The 10,928-nt window shown below is 52.8% G+C and overlaps 1 pseudogene across 1 annotated transcript; it reads left to right on the forward strand.

The window, feature by feature from the left end:
• The first annotated feature begins 659 nt into the window (after positions 1-659).
• On the forward strand, positions 660-1,767 carry LOC311428711 (E3 ubiquitin-protein ligase RNF114-like; annotated as a pseudogene). Its single transcript has 2 exons — positions 660-1,289; positions 1,504-1,767. The product of its transcript is annotated as an E3 ubiquitin-protein ligase RNF114-like (transcript).
• Positions 1,768-10,928: the final 9,161 nt, after the last annotated feature.

Below are 10,928 nucleotides of genomic sequence, written 5' to 3' on the forward strand. Positions count from 1 at the left end.
TCTGGACCCGCTCAAGCACCTCGATGTCCTTCTTGTAGCGAGGAGCCCAAAACTGAACACAGTACTCGAGGTGCGGTGTCACCAGAGCCGAGTCCAGGGGGACGATCACCTCCCTAGCCCTGCTGGTCACACTGTTTCTGATACAAGCCAGGATGCTGTTGGCCTTCTTGGCCACCTGAGCACACCGCTGGCTCATATTCAGCCGACTATCCACCATCACTCCCAGGTCCTTCTCTGCCAGGCAGCTCTCCAACCACTCATCTCCCAGCCTGTAGCTCTGCTTGGGGTTATTGCGCCCCAGGTGCAGGACCCGGCACTTGGCCTTGTTGAACTTCATGCAGTTGGCCTCAGCCCATCGGTGCAGCCTATCCAGATCCTCCTGCAGAGCTTTCCTACCCTCGAGCAGATCGACACACGCACCTAACTTGGTGTCATCTGCAAACTTACTGAGGGTGCACTCAATGCCCTCATCCAGATCATCGATGAAGATATTAAAGAGGACCGGCCCCAGCACTGAGCCCTGGGGGACGCCACTAGTGACTGGCCTCCAACTGGACTTGACTCCATTTACCACGACTCTTTGGGCCCGGCTATCCAGCCAGTTTCTAACCCAACGAAGCGTGCGCCAGGGGTGTGGCTGTGCGGCGGCCGCCGGCGAGATGGCGGTGGCAGGGGGCGGTGGCGGATCCTCGGCATCCTGCGCACCCTCCACCCGCGGCCTCGAGCGGCCCGACCCGCTGGCGCGCCTCACCTGCCCCGTGTGCCTCGAGGTGTTCGACAGCCCCATGTGCGTCCCCTGCGGACACGTGTTTTGCACACCATGCCTGCAGGAGTGCCTCAAGCTCAAAAAGCCAGTCTGTGGTGTCTGCCGCAGCACCCTGGCGCCTGGCAGCAGGGCTCTGGACTTGGAAAAGCAGTTCGAAGCGACAGAAACCACTTGTAACGGCTGCAACAAAAAGATGTTTCTCTCAAAGATGCGCAGCCACGCAGCTTCTTGTTCAAAGTACCAGAACTATATCATGGAAGGTGTGAAAGCTGTGACTAAAGAACCACTCCACAACACCAGGAACTTCCCCAATCGCTTCACCTTTCCTTGTCCATATTGCAGCAAGAAAAGCTTTGATCAAGAAGGACTAGTTGAGCACTGAAAAACATTGCACAGCATGGATGCAAAACAAGTGGTTTGCCCAATTTGTGCCTCGATGCCGTGGGGAGATCCAAATTACAGGAGTGCTAACTTCATGGAACACCTTCAGAGACGACACCGGTTTTCATACGATACTTTTGTGGTACGTGTTTCTTCATCCTTGGAATACGTGAGCCTGATGACTCTTAAAACCCAGCTTTTTTTATGTAGCCACTACTGTAAAATGTAGTCCTTGCAGATGGTATAATGCAAGAAGTTGAATTACTGTTAAGTCAGAGGAGGAGACAGCTGGTTTTGTGTTGTGTTAACCAATATGGCCCTGGCAGTAAAAGAATTTCTGTACCCTTCGTTCATAGGATTATGATGCTGATGAAGATGATATGATGGCACAGGTTTTGATGCGTTCTTTGCGGGATAAATAAAATAAAAAAGAAGACTAATTGTCAAACCAAGCTTCCATGAGAGGGAAATGGCCAGCATTCTTGCACTTCTCCCTGTCCATGCCAAGATGAACTCAGGCATTCAGAAATATGGAAGACTTTAATCTTAGTTTTGAATCCCCATTTGATCTTTTGGTATCATTCTTGTTTTTTATTAATATGACTATGTTGTTCAACCACGTAAGGCTAATTTTCTTTTTTGTTTCACACAAAGCTTATTTATAGGTCAGTGTGGAGGAGACAGTTCTGTTTTCCTTCACATCTGCCTGTTTTCTGATTGCTTTCTGCCAGTTGTGCTAGTTTGACTAAAGCCAGAAATACTCCAAATTGACTGGCATGAACTAGCTGGTAAACCTCTTCTTCCCCTGATCTTGTTTACATTTCGTAAATGATAGTATGAGAGGTGTCTTTGTGGCTCTTTTCCTTTAGTGAGACCCCTAGGTGCTAACTCACCAGATTAGTTCCTGTTTCAACTGGCCTATGATGCCTGTGATTTCATGATGTTTACCAGTGTGAGAATTCTCACAGGCAGCCTCTCAATTATATGGAAAACATGTCTCCAGTATGTCTTCAAACTGCAACATTCCTTAGCAAAAATGTTTGAAGCTGAGTAAGAAACTAGTTCAAAACACTTTAGTTCTATACCTGATTACGATTTTGTTCCATACTTTGACCATAATTTCTAGCCTGCCTGGAAAACAGAACTTTGGTGTTAGCTAAAATGCATAACTTTCAACTGTTATAGCAAATATTAATCATTTGTTGGCCTTATTAAATTGGTGTTTAAAAAATCGGTTTTCTAGGAATCTTAAGCCTTATGCTTGTAGGGGAATTCAGAAGCTTTTTCAATATCCGTATCTTATGTCAACTAAAAATTTCATATATATATTCCTAGTTGTTCCATCCCTCGAGGCAAGCTGGTAGCAAAACTTATAACCCGTAGCACTTGCACAGCACTGCCTTCTGCATTGCAGATTCTAACAAGTATTTTGAATTCCTGTTTTTACTTAAACGTCGCTAAGGTAGCTGAAGCTGTACTTAGATTGTTTTCCATATACATACAGGATGGAGGTTTAGCTTTCAAAGAAAATGTAAAATATAAACAAGTTTGAATTCATAGACAATGGATACTTTATACTCAGTTATACACTTTCATTGTAGAGTTTCATTTTTAGTTTAACACTAATTGCACGGTCAATATGCTGAGATCAAGCAGTCTCAGAGACCCGAACAGAGCTTGGAAATTGGAGTAGTAGTGCTGAGATGTCTGGTCTCATTGAACTTGGCATGCCTGATTGGAGCAGTGGACCTGCATCACCACAGAACTGAGTACTAATCAATTTATTTGACCAATAAACTTCACACTCTGCAGACTGCAGCATAACCTTACCCCTAAGAAATGAAACGCACCCCAGCTAAAACATCTTGATTAAACTTTGTGTCCAGCAAGTTTGTGGCTTCTAATATATTTAACTTGGTTTTGGTGTGCTTTCCCTAATGTGGTAAGGCTGGTATAGATTCTCACTGAGGTATCTGCTTGGTGACTGCAATCTTAGTCTTAGGGAAAAAATACATCAGTGTGGGAAAAGTACTGTGTTATGGGGTTGGTGATTCCTAATGCTTGGTCTGTGAAGAGATTACAATGTGCTAGTGGTTGGGTAGGGATTTCTAGGTTCTGGCTATGACAAAGTTTTGTGATAAAGATTGGCCTGAGTCTAGATTTCTGCAACTGTTCTAAGTGCACTTCCATGCAATTCTGACATTCATAGGTATTACAGTTTTGCACCTACATAAAATCTGCTTGATCTTTGGGGAATGAAAAAAAAAAAAAAAAGGATGATGACCTGTTTAATTTACTGTGAACACGTTAATTTATCCTGAAAACTTGTAACTCAATGCCAAAACAGGTGATTCTAAACGATAGTTGAAACCAATTTACTAAGCCTGATATCAGCAAGTGGTCTGTGTTAACTTACCTATTTTTTATGTCTTAAAATGAGTCTTGTCCTTAAAAAGCTTGTCCATTATGACTACTCATGGAAGAAAGTCATGTGGAATGGAACAAAATTTACTGAACCGGTAAGTAAAACCTATATTTTTCTATTAGTTCCATTGTTTCAACTCTTCTGACGCTTATGGACAGCATAGATAACAGAGGGGAGATTGTGGTAATCGGAGCTACCAACAGACTGGATTCTATAGATCCTGCTTTACGAAAACCAGGACGCTTTGACAGAGAGTTTCTCTTCAAATTGCTAAATACAGAGGTGAGAACTTAAATTCAACATTAGTGCTACCATGGCAAAGTCCAACTTTATAGGGAAAAAAAAAATGACAACTTGAACAAAAGAGTGATATGTGGAGACACTGCCTTGTTCCATGGAGGGCAAATCTGCTACTGGATATATATGGTCAGGATGATACCACCAAGTAGTTAGTTCTATAACCAAACCTTTCATTCCCAAAGTTGTACCTGTTTACTTAATTCTCTACCCTCAGCCCGCAGGATGGGGGAGAGACGACCACCCAGTAGCCCCATGCTGGCCTGGGTGGAGCCCGAGGCTCGTCAGGAGAACACAGCTCCCACTGAACACCATGGGCCGCTGTTGAATGGTGAGCGAGGGCCCCCGTCAGGGGGAGCAGGGCTGGGGCTAGGGAGCGGGGGGGCCAGCAAGAGCACCCTGCTCAGCGTCAGGACCAGCATGGCAGCCCAGCCCCCGGACACCCCCAGGGAGGTTGTGCCAAGGGAGCAAGCACGGGGCTGGAGGGAGGCCAGAGCTCCTTCCTCTCCTCCCTCCTGCCTTTGGCCACCCTCTACAACCCTCCTTCTTCTCCTGCCTTCTTAGAAGCTGACAGCTTATGTAATACACAATAAATGTTTGTTCATTGTCTTTTGTATTACAAAAACAAGGAGTTCCATTTGAGGAGCGGGAGTTGCGAAAGCTCCCTGCTGAAGTAAGGAGCTGTATAATACTTGGCTAGACACTATGAAAATTCTTTTGCTTAATGTAACAAAAAAGAGAAGGCCCCTCCCCTTCTCTCCTTCTGCATCTCAGCTGCCTCTTTTGTTCAAAGACACTGTTGCAAAGCTCATGTAACCACCTCCTGATAAGTTGCTAAACTAGTGTATCAACATCCTGCCTTCCTGTCTCACGCTGGCCCAACATGACCAAAAAAAACAAAAAACAAGTTGAACCACAACGCCGAGGAAGACTATGGCCTTCATCTTCACAACCACCAGAGGGACAGAGACGACCCCCTACCAACAGTGCGCGCAGTCGCAGAATATACCAGATGTGCTGCGTAATCCCGGAATTACCAAAATATAAAAAGGGACCCTGGCGGGGGTGAGGTGCGCGCCGTTGGCAGAGCTGAGACTCCCCGGCCGCCCAGCGCTGTTTTGCTTGCTGTTGCTTACTCAATAAATTCCTTTCTATTATTAATGCAATGCTCTCTGAAAATTAATTAAGGGGGCAACTTCTACAACCCTCCTTCTTCTCCTGCCTTCTTAGAAGCTGACAGCTTAGCTGTCTACAAGAAAGAAGCGGAGAGCTTGCACAGCATTCTGTCCTTCGTCAGCAGCACGCAACAGGTAGGTGTGGCCTTGCCATGGTGGCTGTGCCTGTGTCTCCTGCGGGTCGCGCAGCTCTGCTGCCAGGATGCTGGCGGGCTGCTGGCGAGGCAGAGCTGCCGCCCTCCAGGAGCCCCGCACAGCCCTGAGCCCCTTGAGGCTTTGGTCCTGCTGCCGGCCATGGGTCTCCCCTCTCACACTCCCCGTTGGTCTCTCTGCCACCCGGCTGCCAGGATAAAGACCTGAAGATGAAGTTCCTAAGGAGCATCATCAGCGTCTGCAGAACTGCCAGAAACTGTGGCCTGTGGTGCGGCCTCGATGCCTTCTGCAACAAATACCAGCTGATATTTGTTTTTGGTATTTGTGAGCAACTTTGTTTCTCACAGGGGGACTACCCCCGTGCCGCCCAGCGCTGAATAAACACACCTACTTTACAATCTTATGGATTGTGGAGTCCTTTTTCCACAAGCCACCTCTCCTAAGCCATTCCCCACCACACCACCTAAAACCCTTACAGCTGCCTACTATGGTAGAGGCTGGAATGCTCAGCACACCATGCAAAGGATTCCCCGGCCCTGCACGTGTTGTTGGAGTTTTAATGGAATGCAGGCGTTTGAAGGTTTTGTGCCTCTCCCTGGCTTAGGAGAGGCAGCAGCACAGTGCCCGCCGGCACCAGCTCGATGTCAGCTGCTCCCTTGGACGTGTCAGGATGAAGATGGTCTGAGTGGCCAGAGACACAACACTTTCCTCCTCGTCATTCTGCAAGGGCTGGAGGACTGCAATGGAGAGCAACAGAGCAGAAATGAAACCCACATGTCTGCAGAGACTGCGGGCAGAGCCTGCCACCCCTCCACCCGTCACTTCCCGCAAAGACACAGAGGGACCAAGGGGTTAGAGTCAGAGAATCATTAACTATCCTGTGTTGGAAGGGATCACTGAGCCCAACTCCTGACTGCACACTGGACGGCACAGGACTTAACACCACATATCCAACAGCTTTGTCCAAATGCTTCTTGAACACCCACAAGCTCGGGCACCATGCCTGCTTGCCTGGGGAGCCTGCTTCAGTGCCCAACCACCCTCTCAGGGAGGAACTTTTCCCCAAAATCTGATCTGAACATCCCCTGACCCGGCTTTAAGCCACTCCCTCGCCTCCTATCACCGGTCGCCTGAGAGGAGAGCTCGGTGCCTCCCTGTCTGCTCCCCGTCACAAGGAAGTTGTAGACAGACGTGTTTTGCTGTTAACATACTCCAGAAAAGCCCTTTCTCTTAGCCACCCCGGTACTGGCCAGCTTCAACCCCAGCCGAGCTTTTGGCCATACAAACTTTCTCCCTTCCCTCTGAAAAAGGTGAATGCCCCCTGCCCCATTGGTCGTGGACCCACACCCCGCTGCCTTCACTCACTGCTGCAGATTTCATGGATCTTCCTCTCGCTCTGGTCCTTGCAGTGCTGTGCGGCAAGACCTAGGCACAAAGCTGCTGTCAGAAGCCTGCAAGGCGCCCCCCAGGCCCACTCGCATGGGGACCCAGTCCCGGGGGGGACTCTAGGGACACTGGGGCTGGCAAAGGCTGACAAAAGAGGGACCCTGGGGGCTGTGGCTCACCGATGAATCTGATGGCTGCCTCCCGCAAGGCGACCTGAGTGTGCTGCAGGTACGGCAGGCTCTGCTGCAGGTATTTCTCCACCTTTCTCTTGTCCTGCATGAGCTGGAGAGAGTGCAAGGTTACGGGGCTTGCAGACCCTGCCCAGCTGGACAGACCACTCCCTCCTGCCAACACCCCCCCTTCCCCTCAGGCCATTCCCATCTCCCAGCCACGAGCCCTGTGGGGCTGGGGTTTTGAGGTATGGAGAGAGCTGTTGTCTTTACCAAGCACTCTGCGATCCTCCAGGTCTGCTCTGTCTGCGCCAGGTGCTTGAGTTTTTCCTGCTTCAGGAAGTTTGCAGCGGTGACAAGGGCTTCCAGGGAGGCCTGCAGAGCAGCAGAGGCTGAGATGGCACCAGAGCCCAGGGAAGGGGACCTGGCAGCCCCCACCTCTTGGCAGGGCTGCAGGCCTTTCCCAGCCCACGGTGGGATAATGCAGTGGGGGGTGAGTGTGAACTGCGTTTGGCATAAGGAAGGAGGGGAGCTGTGCCCCCATTCTCCATGACGCAGGCGGCTGCACCCCGAAGGGACACACATGCCAAGTGCCCAATTACCTTCAGCCCTGGCCCCGGACACCCAGGCAACCCCTGTGGTGTCAGTCTGCTAGTCCCTCTAGTCAGGTATGCCATACGCACCTTGGCCACGCTCTGGGTCTGGTCACTCAGGTGAAAAAAGAGTGGGAGCAGGCTCCTCTGCACGACCTTCTTCAGCTGCCTCTTGTGGCGCCACAACGCAGCCTGCATCACTTTGTTGTAGAGGCAGATGGAGAGCTCTTGCAGCTGGCTGCACTCCTGGTAGGAGGAAGAGAGGAAGACTTCAGCAAGAGCTGCTCCCTGCCCGCGGTGAGCAGGGGCGTTAGGGTGGCTGACGTGAACGGAGGTGCTACAGAATCAGAGTGTGCTCAAAGGAGCTGTGGCCAGATCTGTAGCCACAGTGAAAGGACGCAGCCCCACTAGAGGGAACGTAAGAGGCCTCCTTCACGGGGGGCAGCTGTCATGAGAGTGCCCATTTGTGGGCTCAGGTCCCGCAGCAGCCTTACATCGTTAAACAGTGGCAGGATGTCCCCAGCCACTTGCAGAGCGATGGAGCTGGCCTGCTTCCTCTTCACGTGGTCCATCACGTTTCCGATGAGAAGCAGGGCCTTCATCTTGGTGTCAGCCCTGGCAACCTGCAGGCCCTGAATGATGCCTGGCAGCAGCACGGGAAGTTTTCTTGCCTGGAGGAAGGACAGAGTTTCCGTTTGGTGAAACGATGAAAGGCCACCCTGGGCAGAAGCCTGTGGTGCCAGAGCACCAGGCTGCCATCTTGCTCACGCAGAGGCAGCACGACGAAAAGGAGGGCAGCTGAGCAAAGACTCTGTGCCCCCTTTCGGACCCGCCCCAAAAGGTACATGGCATGCATGGAAAGCTCCCCAGAGAGCCGCTGGGCCCCTCCATGGCCAGCTCATTTCTTGGCCATTTCTTCTGCACCACAGAGCTGCGGGCAGAGCAGAGCTCTCCCAGCTGGCCGGGAGCAGGCCATGATACCTTCAGGACAAAGGCCCACCGGCCTTCACAGTAGTGTGCCCTACTCACCATGACAGGTGTCTCTGACGCTCGGAGGAGAGCGCTGAGCACCAGCGAGTGCGTCACTCGGTTGGGATGCTTCAAGAGCCTCTGGAGATGGTGCAGGGCCCCCGAGTCGTCTTCTCCAACATCTGGGTGGGCCAGCAGCTGAAAGGAACACAGCATTGAGAGACTGTCAGAGGCTGCAGGCAGCTCCCGGCTCTCCCGGCGCCTCAGGCCAGGGGCCCCGGGGCCAGGCAGCCTGTCCTGGGGCAGCTGTGGCTGTGGAGGGCCGCAGGGCCGCTGAGTGCCCTGTGCCTGGCAGCACCCAGCAGCCTTTCTTTGCTTGCTGCTCCCGCACGGACGTCCTGGAGGAGCTGCCAGTTTGGGGGTAGATGGGCAGAGGCACACACACGGCCCTGAAGAGGAGCAAGGCCTCGTCCAGTAACTCACCGCCAAGTGAGGGATGCAGTTGTCCTCTGAGATGAAGCCCGGGAGCCTGCGCAGCTTCTGCTCCTGGAGCACGCTAAGTGTCTCCCTCAGGACATTCTCCATCGTCTGGTGCTGGGAGAACATGGTTTCCCACATGGCCAGGGCAGCGCTGCAAGGACGAAGCACTCAGTCAGCAGGGCACACTCCGCCCCAGCGCCGTGGCCTGCACAGGCCCCGCAGGCCCCAGGCTGTCCTGCAGCCCTGGCCCTGCCGCCCCCCTCCCTTGGGGTGCCCTGGGAGCCTTGTCCAGGCAAGCAGGAGAGGGCAGAGATGACGTTCCCTGTGGTGGCAGGGATCCTGGCTGGCTTGCTCAGCTCTGGCTGCCCTGGCTGTGGCCAAGGAACCACGGCTGGCAAGCATGGCGGCGTGGAGGGCCCTGCTCTGGAAACGCAGCGTGCAGTTTGCTGTGGATGTGTCAGGCGGATATGTCCTGTCCCCTCCCCTCCCATACAAGAAGCCCTGAAGGTTGGCATGCCTGTCAGATGATGGCGAGATCTGCAGCAGGGTGCTGGCCACCTCCCTTGGCCGCTGGTTGGCCAGCCAGAGGATGAGGATGTCCAGGCTGTGCCGGGCTGATGCTGTGTTGATGCACTCCACGTGTCTGTAGATGCACCTCACGATCTCTGGCACCTGGAGAGGCAAAAGTGGAGTGCAGACGTATTTTCAGCCACTACTCACACAACTGCCCTTCCCATCGCTCTGGGATGGCTTCCAGGGATTGCCTGAGGTGCCTGAGAGGGCTGGACGTGGCAGGGAGGAAGCGGGGCCTGACATGGGCTAACGGGCAGGGCAATCCAACTACAGGCCACTTACGTCGGTCAGCCAGGAGGCAGGGTCTTCGATGGCCATATCCAGAACAATGCCGGCCTCCTGCTTGTCGTATATGTTGGAGTCTCTCAGGGCTTCAATGACCTGGAGGATGACATCTGTCCTCTGAGACTGCTGGAGGTATTTTCCAAAGTTCTGCAAGGAGGAAGGGACGTAAGACACGTTGCAGCAAGTGCCCTGATGGTGCTGCAGAACTGAGCGGTGAGAGCAGCTCTGGAGACAGATGCCTGGCCGTGCTGGCAGCAGCGCCCACGGGAAAGCAGGAAGCAGGGGCTGCAGTCCCTGCGTGGTGGGGGCTGAGAAGAGCCCTCGGGGTGAGGGACCAGGGTTGGAGGCACGGGCCCAGGGTGCTGGCCCTGCAGATATGTGGGGCTTGCCGGTGGCCAGGAGGGCCAGGAGGAGCTGCTGCTGTGAGGCTGGAGTACCGCCTATGGAGAGGTCCTACTCAGGGACAGCAGGACCGCGCGGGCCAGAACAGCGAGGCCACACCAGCCGCACTGATGCCGGAGCCCTGTGTTCCCACAAGTCTCCTGCTGCTGCTGGGACAAGTGTGCCAGGAAGGGAGGAACTCATTACCGTGGCAATGTCCGTGGTAGTGGGCGAAGGAAGCCACGGTACGGCCTTGGCTTTCCCTTGAGGCTGTTGACTAGCTTCTGGTGCTGTTCTTCCTAAACACGGCAGCGGAGGGGGACAAAAAGAAGAAGATTCACAAGGACAAGCCACTTTTGTTAGGAGGCTTACCAAGTGGCGAAAAGAGCTTTTGAGTAGGAATGGCTGAGGAGGGCGGAGATGCTGCAGAGCCCTATGTTAGCACTATGTTAGCACTATCTGAGCTGCATAAAACCGTGCATGTGGTTCACTAAACCTTCCAATTCTTCTTAGATGTGAGAACATTTCACCACCAGGAATGGGAGGCAGTGTTGGACAGAGATGGAAAGCAAAGGCAGACAGCTGATGGGAGCAACGGAGATGGCAAGAGAGCAAGGGGTGACGTGTGCCTCAGGGGTACGCATGCAAATGCTCCCAGCCTGGGACACGCAAAGGAACGAGAGCCCTGCGTGCAATCGCACAACTAAAACGCTCTTGGCCTAACTGAGGTGTGGGGGGTGGCTCGAAGGGCTGGAGCGCTGTAGTGCAGGGATACGAGGGGTACATACAGGGATCCTCTCTCTAGGAAGACCGCTCTAGAGGTCTCCACAAGAGCGCTCCTTGGCACTACTTAGGAAAAGAAGCAAGTGCCTCAGGCAGTGCCTGTGTCTGGAG

Source organism: Aythya ferina, assembly GCF_964211825.1.
Source record: "Aythya ferina genome assembly, contig: HAP1_SCAFFOLD_118, whole genome shotgun sequence".
Taxonomy (NCBI): Eukaryota; Metazoa; Chordata; class Aves; order Anseriformes; family Anatidae; genus Aythya; species Aythya ferina.